The sequence below is a fragment of the Marmota monax genome, unplaced genomic scaffold, assembly GCF_021218885.2.
Source record: "Marmota monax isolate L192 unplaced genomic scaffold, Marmota_monax_Labrador192_F-V1.1 WCK01_AAM20220418_F8-fsc00056, whole genome shotgun sequence".
Taxonomy (NCBI): Eukaryota; Metazoa; Chordata; class Mammalia; order Rodentia; family Sciuridae; genus Marmota; species Marmota monax.
Genome location: NW_026695212.1, coordinates 2,918,326 through 2,929,307, shown reverse-complemented (window position 1 = coordinate 2,929,307; position 10,982 = coordinate 2,918,326).

Sequence of the window (10,982 nt, the reverse complement as noted above, 5' to 3'; positions counted from 1 at the left end):
ACAAATGTATAATTCTAAAAAAATTAAATAATCTTTATTTAAAAAGAAAAGTTGGTTTTTACTTTCTGTATTTTATTTTATTTTTGGCACCAGGGATTTAACCCAGGGGTGCTTAACCACTGAGCAATATTACCAGCCCTTTTAGAAAGTTTTATTTTGACACAAGGTTTCACTAAGCTGCTTAGGGCCTCTCTAGGTTGCAGAGGCTGGCTTTGAACTTGACAATCCTCCTGCCTCAGCCTCCAGGACCGCTGGGACTCACATGTGTGCCACCTCAACCAGCTTGACTTTCTATATTTTAAGAAGTCAGAATGACAGTTCTGTGCATTATACACCTCACTCAGCCTAATCATGTCTCTCTGATCTCTACCTATTTACTTTGTCACTAAAACATGTTAAAATGGGTTTCATATATAATTTTATGAAACATTTCATGAATATATATTCTTTAATTTTGAGGAAGCCCAAACTAAATTTTTAAATCAATCAACTTGGGATTTTGATAGAAAAAAGCTGAGGGATGGGTATCAAATTATGAGTAACTGGATGGAAACAGACAACCCTGGTCTATATTATGTTCTCAAATTTTATTCATATTTGCCATGTGCCAAGCATACATGATAAATTCATCAATCCTTTGATGCAGATACTTTGCACTTTGAAGCAAACATACAATCTCCCTGAAATACAAAGAAGTTAAATTGCCCACCATCACATCACATCTCAAGTAAAGGGTGGGATCTGCCTTCTAAAACACAGTCTGTGTTGTCTTGTGGAAGGTGACTCAAATTACTTATTTTGTGTTCTGTTAGTATCACCTGCATTCTTAAGTAGTACTTATTCTGTTTTTCATATTTAGATGAACCAAGTAATTTTCTCTCTTGCTTAAATAGAAAAGCACACAGGGAAAAATGTGAACTTTAGGTTATTAAAATATTTGAGCAATGTATACTAGAGCCAATGTATACTAAATTGCAAGGATGACACTATACATTTTTTCTTAGGAATAAGATATTTTCAGAAAATCATATAAATGTTTAAGCATGAACGTTCAATGTTGTGGCAAACAGTGTAATGTTTGATTCATGAAATCATTTTGTAACCTTTAGGTTACTTACCAGACATTCCAAATTTACTCATCAATTACTAAATAACCACTTGGCTTTGGGATGTGCAGATAACAGTCTTTAAGCTAGATTTTAACTTTCAAGAGCTCTAATCTTCAAGAACTTTAGAAGACCCTGAGAAAGAAATACATAAAATGAAATAGTTCACAATAATTTTTTTATGTTCTTGCTTAATTTGAATACCTCTGTCTTGATCAGATTCTCTCCTATTTCTCATTTTTATGGTAGTTGCTATAATTTTACAACTTTATTAGTCACATGTGTGGCTGTAATTATTAATTTCACCTCAAATATATATTATTCCCTTCTTCATCAAAAAGAAATCCCCTGAGTTTTAGCTGGACATGTGGTTTTCCAGTATAAAAATACATTTCCTAGTTTCCCCTGTTGCAGGATAAAGCCAAGGTAAGTAATTCTAGTCATGTAGATGGAAGTAAAGAGCCCATGCCTGACACCTCTTGGTATCTTTCTTATGAAGACCAAATTAGAGACACTCTGGAGTGTTAGTGGCCATCTTTGAGCATGAGCTGATCTTGACATGGAGGCTTCACACAGTAAGGCCACCTGGAAGGAGTCAGGCCTCTGTTGTTTGAAATGTCATTCCAGCCAGAATCCACTGCCTTTGACTTTGAAGCCATTAACAAATATCTTTCCACCTTTCCCCCTACCCCATCATCTTTATTACTTATAAAGTTCCTCAGTTGAGTTATAGAGCTCTAGTAGCAGGCATAAACAAACAGCTCAGGTGACCAGAACGCTGCAAAGGTTTGATTGCTTATGAGTTAGCTTCCTGGTTTACATTTCATATATTTCACATGGTACAAAATGACTTCTTTCTTTGTTCTGGATAGAATGTGAGCATATCCAGTTCAGTAGATTCTTTGAAATGCTACTACAGCTAAATGCATTGTATGCCTCACTTGTGAAGTTTTCTGAGACTGTACATACATATGTGAACAATATGGGAATTCATTCACATGCAGAAGGTCTGGGGTTCTGTGCTCTTGGGTTAGGTGGATGGGGTGAAGATGGTTATTTGGTGAAACTTCAGGCTGCTTCCGGAGAGCTTGGCATCTGTAGATCCCAGGTGGCTGCTAAGCTCACTTTAGGGAAAACCTTCCTCAACAGAAGCAATAAAGGCATAGAACAAATGCTAAGGGGACAGCTTTGTTGGCTTTGCCACAGGCCTTAATGGCATTTGAACAGAGGGGCCCATGATGCTTTATTCTGACTGCATGACTGGCTGTATGGATAAAGCACAGCAAATCAAACTTTAATCATGTGCTTAGTCAAGTTCAATCCAGCTGTAGCTCAATAAAACTAGTCCTGATTTTACTCCAATTTGTAATGAACAAACACTTTATTGAACTTTGTAAAATTCTGAATGAATTTTGTTTCTAACTGCTCACATGATATAACAAAAACAACAATATTGAGTACTACCTAATTTTATATAAAATTTGAAGTATTTAAAAGTTTTGAGCTTTGAAGTATTTATAGTCAAAAGCTTTTGAAAAAAGTGGTTGGATAACTATTTCCTTCTTGGATGGAGAAACAAATTTTCCTTTTACTTAAAAAAAAAAAATCACATTTGAGAGGCAGCCACCAGGGACAGTTTCACTTGGAAAGAGACTTTTTTGAGAAAGTTCCAAGTGACTGAGAAAAGAGAATTATAATGGAATTTGCACCACAACTTTTATTCTGACAGAGGGGCTATTCATCCTATGGAATTCTTTTAAAATCACTGACCTGAACAATATGCTTCTGAGAATGTTTTCCTGCTTAGCTTATGAAGATATTATTATGTATCTATGATATAATCACTAGAAAATGCTCCCTCTGGGGCATTTGTTGTTTCTCTAATTATCATAATTGATTGCAGAATTGATATACCTGACGTGCTTCGAGGTATAACGGGAAAGTAGATATAATCTTTTAAGCAAATTGCACCTTCTGTTTTCATACTGAAATCTGTTGTAATATGGAAAGATTTTATCAGTTAAAGAACAGTCTACAAATACATTTTTTTAATTTAGAAGAACAAAATTTATGGTAATAGGGATAAAATATTTATTCCTACAGTTATTTATGATTCTGATATCAAGACAAGCCTATTTTCACCTATAATCTCTAATAGGATATACTTCTCTGTGGCTTAGTTTCCTTTCTATAAAACAGAATCAGAAATACTTCCCATCTCAAAGGACTGATTTTAACAATAAAAAGAGATGATAACTGGAAAGCGTCTAACACCGTGCTTACTCATTTCTATTAGTATTATTTTAGAATCTTTACAGTTCTAGAACCCAGAGCCATAAATAATAGAAGTTCATATTTTATTGTGCTGACTCTCATGATTTGGGTTGTGAAACTGAAGAACAGTAACCCAGTAAAGTTAACCAACTATAAAGAAATCACAGTCACTTAGGTCTTCTCAATTATTCAAACTATTTGGGAAGATCACAGATTAGGTTAATGGAAAACAGCCGTGAAAATTTCTTTACATTTGGCTTTGGAATGCGTTTTGTTCTTACATTTGAAAATTAGAGTGTCTGGTGGTCTACATGTTCACTCCAAAGTAAGGGAAGAAGACATATGGAGAAGACAGCTCCAGCACAGAGTGCGCTGACCATTGCTCCTATCAGCTTCTCTCTACCCACTTCTTCCCTTAACCCACACATTTTTTTAAAAGTCTGTTTTTGCTTAATTGATAAAAAAAATCTGTGCTCTTTCAAAACTTACAGAGGGAGGTGGCTAAGCATTTGAGCTTCAAAGGGCTTCTGCATGCAGACTAAGTAGAGGAAATTGAAATGTCTAAAAAGCAATAATTAAATATATACAATATTAACTGCATTGAACTTGAAAGCGAGCTTGTTTAGGTGATTATAGGTGATAACCCAGAATTCTGATAAATTGAGGATAATGGTAGTTAACAACAGTGTGCTTTGACTATTTTTGAGGCATAAATCTGAATATGCTAAAAGAAAGCCTGCACCATTGATTTTATTGCTTATTTAGAGGTGTTAAATTTATTTTTAAGCAAACTTCTAAAGAGCTGGTGTAGTAGTAATATTAAGCTGGAAGGAATTTTTTTGTAAAAGAAAGGATCAGATCTATAAAAATCTCAAATACTTTTAATAATACTTGATTTCAAATCTAATAGAAATTAATTTAAATAAAACACATTAAATGCACTTAAGTACCAAAACATGCAATATGTTCTTATTTGTTTTTTAGAGATGGGGGTCTCCTTATATTGCTCAAGTTGGCCCTGAATCTGGGCTCAAGTAATCCTCCTGCCTCAGCCTCCTGAGTAGCTGGGACAATAAAACGACATACTTTAAAAGCCACACATGAACTTCTGGCTACCAAAGAGAAATAAAGTAGACCTAAAGGGTATGTTGGCATTTTAGTAAAACAAAAAAATGTTAAAACTGATCTTTAGAAAGCATAGATATGACAGTGTTTTTGTTTTTTAAAGTACAACTAAAGAACAGTTTTTAAAATTATTATTTCTAGATTTACAGCAGAGCTTCAGAGAAACTTCCTAATATATAATTTTGCAGTGGTTTTTAACATTCTTGCAAAGTGTAAAAGTGTGGGCTGCAGCATTAATAGATACAATGTGAGAACAAGGTCTTAGGTCAAACACTGGGTTATATAAAGTTAAGTATGTTTCATTCTGCATTATCTCTTGCTACATAGATTTTCCCCAAATATAACAGCGTTTTAACTGGGTGGTTCTGGGTGGGGACCAAGCCTGTAACACATGGGCCTTTGGGGAACATTCAGCATCCAAACCATAGCAGATGGTATACTGATGACCAGTGGAAGGGAGAGTACTAACTGATGTGGTACAATAAGATTTGGGAAAATGTGCTGGAAAAAAAATAATCAATGTGTAGTAGAATTGGTTGGCTATACCTAAGCTCAGTTGACATTCTGGAGGAAGAAGTTATGACAAAAAATAAAAACAACCTAGAATGACTAGTTGACAAAAAGCTATAGTTGACTAAAGGTGAAGTATGGACACCACAGTCTTCTTGGTAGCATAAAGGGCTCTTGTCTTCTGGAGTGAGGGCTGAGAAAGCTGAGGACTTGACAAAGACTTTGTCTCAGTACTAGCAGAGCTTAGCATATGCCAAGATCTGTTATGCCAAGGGAACATCCCTGGCTATGACTCTGGCACATGGGTAGGACATTTGGATTAGTGTGCCCAAAGAATTATGAATGCCCAGATTTCTCTGGACTCTCTGAGCATTAACAGTGACATGTCCTTCCCTATTGGCATGTCTCCTTGCTTATTACTAAACCAATAGCCAGGATTAAGCCACAATATAATAATCCAGGCAAGGACATACAGAGCCTGATAAGGAAGGAGAAGGACTAGGACCTCCTTCCCCATCTCAAAGAAGTACAAACCTTCAGCAAGTGAATTTATTGTTATTCAATGAATTCTGACATTTTTGAAAGGACACAACGTGTTTGGTCTATGTTAATGGAATAACTCACAACACTACTAAAATGATACCTAGAAAAATCAGTGGGGCACATTAAGTAGACATAAGTAACCAAGACAGAATTGCTATGATAGGCAGTGGGAGAAGGGGTTTAAAAGCTTAGGGACATAGTTAAGCCGGAACAGGTATACATGTAAAGCTCAAAAACCACCAGAGGCCCTTGATCCGTAGGAGGCCTGGGAAAGCATCATTTGCTGAGAGCAACAAGGGATATGCTAATAAAAAAAATCACCAGCACCCCTAAGAAGTTCAGTAATAGTTGATGGCAGGAGAGGCTATCCACAACAGTCAGAGGGCTGATGGGAACCCCCAGGTAGATGCAAACATCAACAAGAGGCAATGTCATAGAGGCAAGCAGAGGGGTCTTCTGCTCAGAATGTCATGTACGTTGTTAACAGAATTTAGTGTCCCTAAAGGCAAAATAGACAGGTGGCCGGAACAGGTACTATTCAATCCACAAAATCAAAAGAAATGAAAGATGGATGATCAGGAGTCTGAAGGCAATCACACCAATAAAATGTTTCTGAACCGAAAACAGTTTTTGAACATGGTACCCAGAGGCTGAAGGAGCAGTGAAGACTTAGGAAGAAGGAGCCTGAAATAACACAGCACGTGAGCACAATAATGATTGGCCCTGTCCTTCCCCAAAGAAGCCTGTGGCCATTTATTGGAGAAAGGAGAAGTTGCCACTCAGAAAGCAAAACACAGTGGCTTTGCTCCCTGTAAGCCTATGACCATGTGAGTTCACAAATGGAGTCCCGGCCAAGGTCTGGCTCCCAGCCGATTCACTGGAACAGTAGACCCTTCTGTGGTCATTTCTCTGGTCCCCAAATGTGTAAACAAATAGATAAACTTGGTAGCTGATGGCCCCTGCTTTGGTCTCTGGGTGCGTGGGATCAGAGCTATCAAAGAGGCCAGGGAAAGGCCAAGTGGAAGAGCCCCAAACTGCCACCTCCCCCCAGCCCAAAGAATAAGTCACAAACAACATTGTTTCCCAGGAGAGGGATGGAAATTAGGGAGGGAAAGGATGTCTGAACTCTGTATATTTCCTGCTGACATCAGTATACTTCCTAAGCTCATTCATTTCAGAAACCGGACAGCAATTTCATTTCATTTCCAAGACCTCCAAACTGGAGGGGGAAAAAAAAAGATTTCTAGTGATAATTTTATTATTGCCATTATAACCCAATTCCTTTATGAGTGAACGATTTGGGAAAAAAAATCCATTAAAATACTTTTTAAACTGGATTTTACCTTTACACACTACCTCTTTTTAAAAATCACTCATTTAAGTCGTTTTAATATTGTTTGCTAGAAAACAAAGTACCTTGGGGGCTGGGGTTGTAGCTCAGTGGTAGAGCACTTGCCTCGCAAGTCTGAGGCACTGGGTTTGATTCTCAGTGCCATATAAAAATAAATAAATAAAATAAAGGTACTATGTTCATCTAAAACTAAAAATATTTTTAAAAGAAAAAAAAGTACTTCCTACCAAAACAAACAAAACACTATTTTATGTGTCTATATAGCTAGTCTGATGTTCATATTAATTTTTTGTGCATAATGAGTTTGCTTCCAAAAATATGAAATCTAATGCTGATCTTAGAGAGAATAGTAAAATAAACACATTTGGCTCTTGTTCTTTGTTTTCTCTTCTTTATCTCTGCAAACTTCTTTTCTCAGCCTAACTTGCCTTTATAAATTCTTGTGAATGTTCTCTATACCACATGATGGCATTCAGCATTAGATAAGTTATCTTTCCAAAGAGGATCTACTTTTTTCTTGTTTGTGTTTCATAAAAGAATTTAAGATGCGATGTGATTCTGCAAGCTGTATACGGGGTAAAAATGGGAGTTCATAACCCACTTGAATCTAAAGTATGAAATATGATATGTCAAGAGCTATGTTTTGAACAACCAATCAAAAAATAAAATAAAAAGAATTTAAGATGAGCAAATTTTAAGGAAATGATGACCTACTGGGACATTTCAGTCATTGGTGGAGGAAGCTTTTTATTAATTCTGTGGAGTAGATGTCCTAAACTCTTCCTAAAAAAAAAGGAACTTGGTTCCTTTAAAGGTTTTGCTCCATGTAATGAGATGTCAATGGTGTGTTGAAAGAATCCTCAGAATTCCCATTGCATCCTCCTCTCATGCTCCACAGACTTCCCACAGCTCAGGCAGTGCCTGGCAGGTGGCAATGAAAGGAACAGGACTCTGGCAGCTAATAAACAGCTCTGACTTCCCAAGTACTTCCATAAATGTTCATGGGGACTCTACATTCATCTTATTAGCAGGGACAAGGCCCTGTTGGATCTGGTTCCAGGTACCTCCTTAAATGGTTAAAGATATAATCAAGAAGAATTAAAGACAGTTATTTAGTTATTATCTACATGTCAACCATGTTTTGCTTCTGAAACATAAAAAATAGGAAGCCATGAAACTGACACTGGGCTCTTTGGTGTCACTGTGGTGCTACATATTACTTTGAATTAAAAGAATTGATACATGTGAAATACATAGTTCTAAGGACTAGTTAGCACTACGGAATTGTCTAAACCATACTGAATTATTATTATCATTAATATCAGCAGAAAAACACTTGGATCACATACCACAGATCATAGACACCCATGTTTTACTTAGTCAACAGAGAGTTTTCAACTTTTAAAATACACTGGTGATTTAAAAAAATCAGTGTTATGGAACTTGGATGTTTTAGCTTCTGGGTCTATTTACTCACATGAATGTCTCCAGTTTACCACACTCCTCCCTACTCCCTATTGCCCCCAACACTGCAGCACAGTGATAGAAGCTATTTCTTTTTTTTTTTTTTTTTTTTTTTTTTTTTTTTTATAATTTATTTATTTATTTTTTAGAATTTTTTTTTTTTTAATATTTATTTTTCAGTTTTTCGGCGGACACAACATCTTTGTTTTGTATGTGGTGCTGAGGATCGAACCCGGGCCGCACGCATGCCAGGCTAGCGTGCTACCACTTGAGCCACATCCCCAGCCCGAAGCTATTTCTTGTAGTGTTTATTCTATCGTCTTTTCTCATAACTAACCACTTTTCTTTTTCTTCTTTTGATCTTCACTTTTCCCAGTGCACATTTCATCACAAAGCATGTTAGTTACTAATTGAAAGGAATCTTCCAGTGTTCTATTACTTGTCCCCTTTTGCCTCTGTCAGGGCGCAAGTGTTGCTACCAATCTGCTTCCTTCTTTAGACAACATGGTCTGAGTAAATGATGCAGCCTGGTAACATCCCTCCAGGAAGGAGAGTGTGTGGCCTCTTTGCCCCTGACCTCCCTGGCTTTTCTGGGTTTAGTTACTGTTGCAAATTTAATTTTCAAGAGTGAGTCTGAGCAGACATAAGGCTCCAAAATAACTCCTCCATTCTAAACTTACATTTACATTCATGCAGTTCAACAAGTAAAAGTTGAAATAATTTTAAAAAGGATTTTAAAACCATGTACTTTGTAAAATTTCAAACAAAAAGAAACTTTGGTGATTTAGAAAACACTAGTTGCTTGATGTTCCATCATTGACAATAATTACAGGTATATTTTCACATCTTATCTCCTTACTGTGAATGTTTAGACAGCCTATGGGAAATTACTGTAACTGTTGTTAAGTCAGTTAATCTTTTCCTATTACCTTCTTCTGGCACTAAGACTTACCAATTAGAATTGAGGATGACTGGTTTGGCACCCAATCACAAGATTCTTTGAAGAGGACTTCAGTATTTAAATCCAAAGTTCCTATAATTTTCCTTCAGAAGGGTTCCATACTGACAAATGTGACTTATTTTCATCATTCTTTTAAGTAGCAATTGATTAGAGGTTTAAAGGATTTCATGCATTCAGAAAACCTTCCAAAAGTGCAGATATAATTGGTTGATTGCCTGATTTGCATCAATAAATCACAAAGAAAACCAAACTTCTAACATTGCTGTTCAGTTGCTCTTCAAATTTGTTTCCTGGATTCCTTTCCTCCCCTCTCCCAGATGAAATGTTGGGCAGTTTGTCTAACTTTGTCCATCACTTTTGGATAACAAAAAAATAGTCCTTTCATATTGGCCTTAAAATGATAATAATCACATGGCTATAATCCAGAGTCTACCGTCATAGTCAAAACTTCCCAGAGCTGGGGTTGTAGCTCAGTAGTACAGCGCTTGCCTAGGATGGATGAGGCACTGCTTTTGATCCTCAGCACCACATAAAAAAATAAAATAAATAACCAAAGTAATCCTTAGCAAGAAGAGTGAAGCAGGAAGCATCACAATATCAGAACTTATACTACAGAACCATAGTAACAAAAACAGCATGGTATTGGCCCCCAAACAGACCCGTAGATCACTGGTACAGAATAGAAGACACAGAGAAAAACCAACATAAGTATAGTTATCTCATACTAGACAAAGGCACCCAAAACACACATTGGAGAAAAGATAACCTCTTCAACAAATGGTGCTGAGAAAACTGGAAATCCGTATGTAGCAAACTGAAATTAAACACCCATCTCTCACCATGCACAAAACTCAAAGTGGATCAAGGACCTAGGAATTAGACCAGAGACCCCACACCTAATAGAAGAAAGAGTAGGCCCAAATCTTCATCATGTTAGATTAGGCCTCGACTTCCTTAACAAGACTCTTAAAGCACAATAAATAAAATTAAGAATCCATAAATGGGATGAATTCAAACTAAAAAGCTTCTTCTCAGCAAAAGAAACAATCAACGAGGTGAAGAGAGAGTTTATAGTATGGGAGCAAATTTTTGCTACATGAACATTAGATAGAGCACTAATCTCCAGGATATATATAGAACTCAAAAAACTTAGCACCAAAAAAACCAAACAACCCAGTCAATAAATGGGCTAAGGAACTGAACAGACACTTCTCAGAAGAAGATATACAATCAATCAACAAATATATGAAAAAATGTTCAAATCTCTAGTAATCAGAGAAATGCAAATCAAAATTACTCTAACATTTCATCTTACATCAGTCAGAATGGCAGATATTAAGAATACAAGCAACAATAAGTGTTGGCAAGGAAGTGGGGGAAAAGGCACACTCATACATTGCTGGTGGGACGGCAAATTGGTGCGACCAATCTGGAAAGTAGTATGGAGATACCTTAAAAAACTTAGAATAGAATCAACCACCTTTGGACCCAGCTATCCCATTCCTTGGTCTATACCCAAAGGACTTAAAAGCAGCATACTACAGTGACACAGCCACATCAATGTTTATAGCAGCACAATTCACAATAGCCAAATTGTGGAACCAACCTAGATGCCCTTCAATAGATGAATGGATAAAGAAGCTGTGGT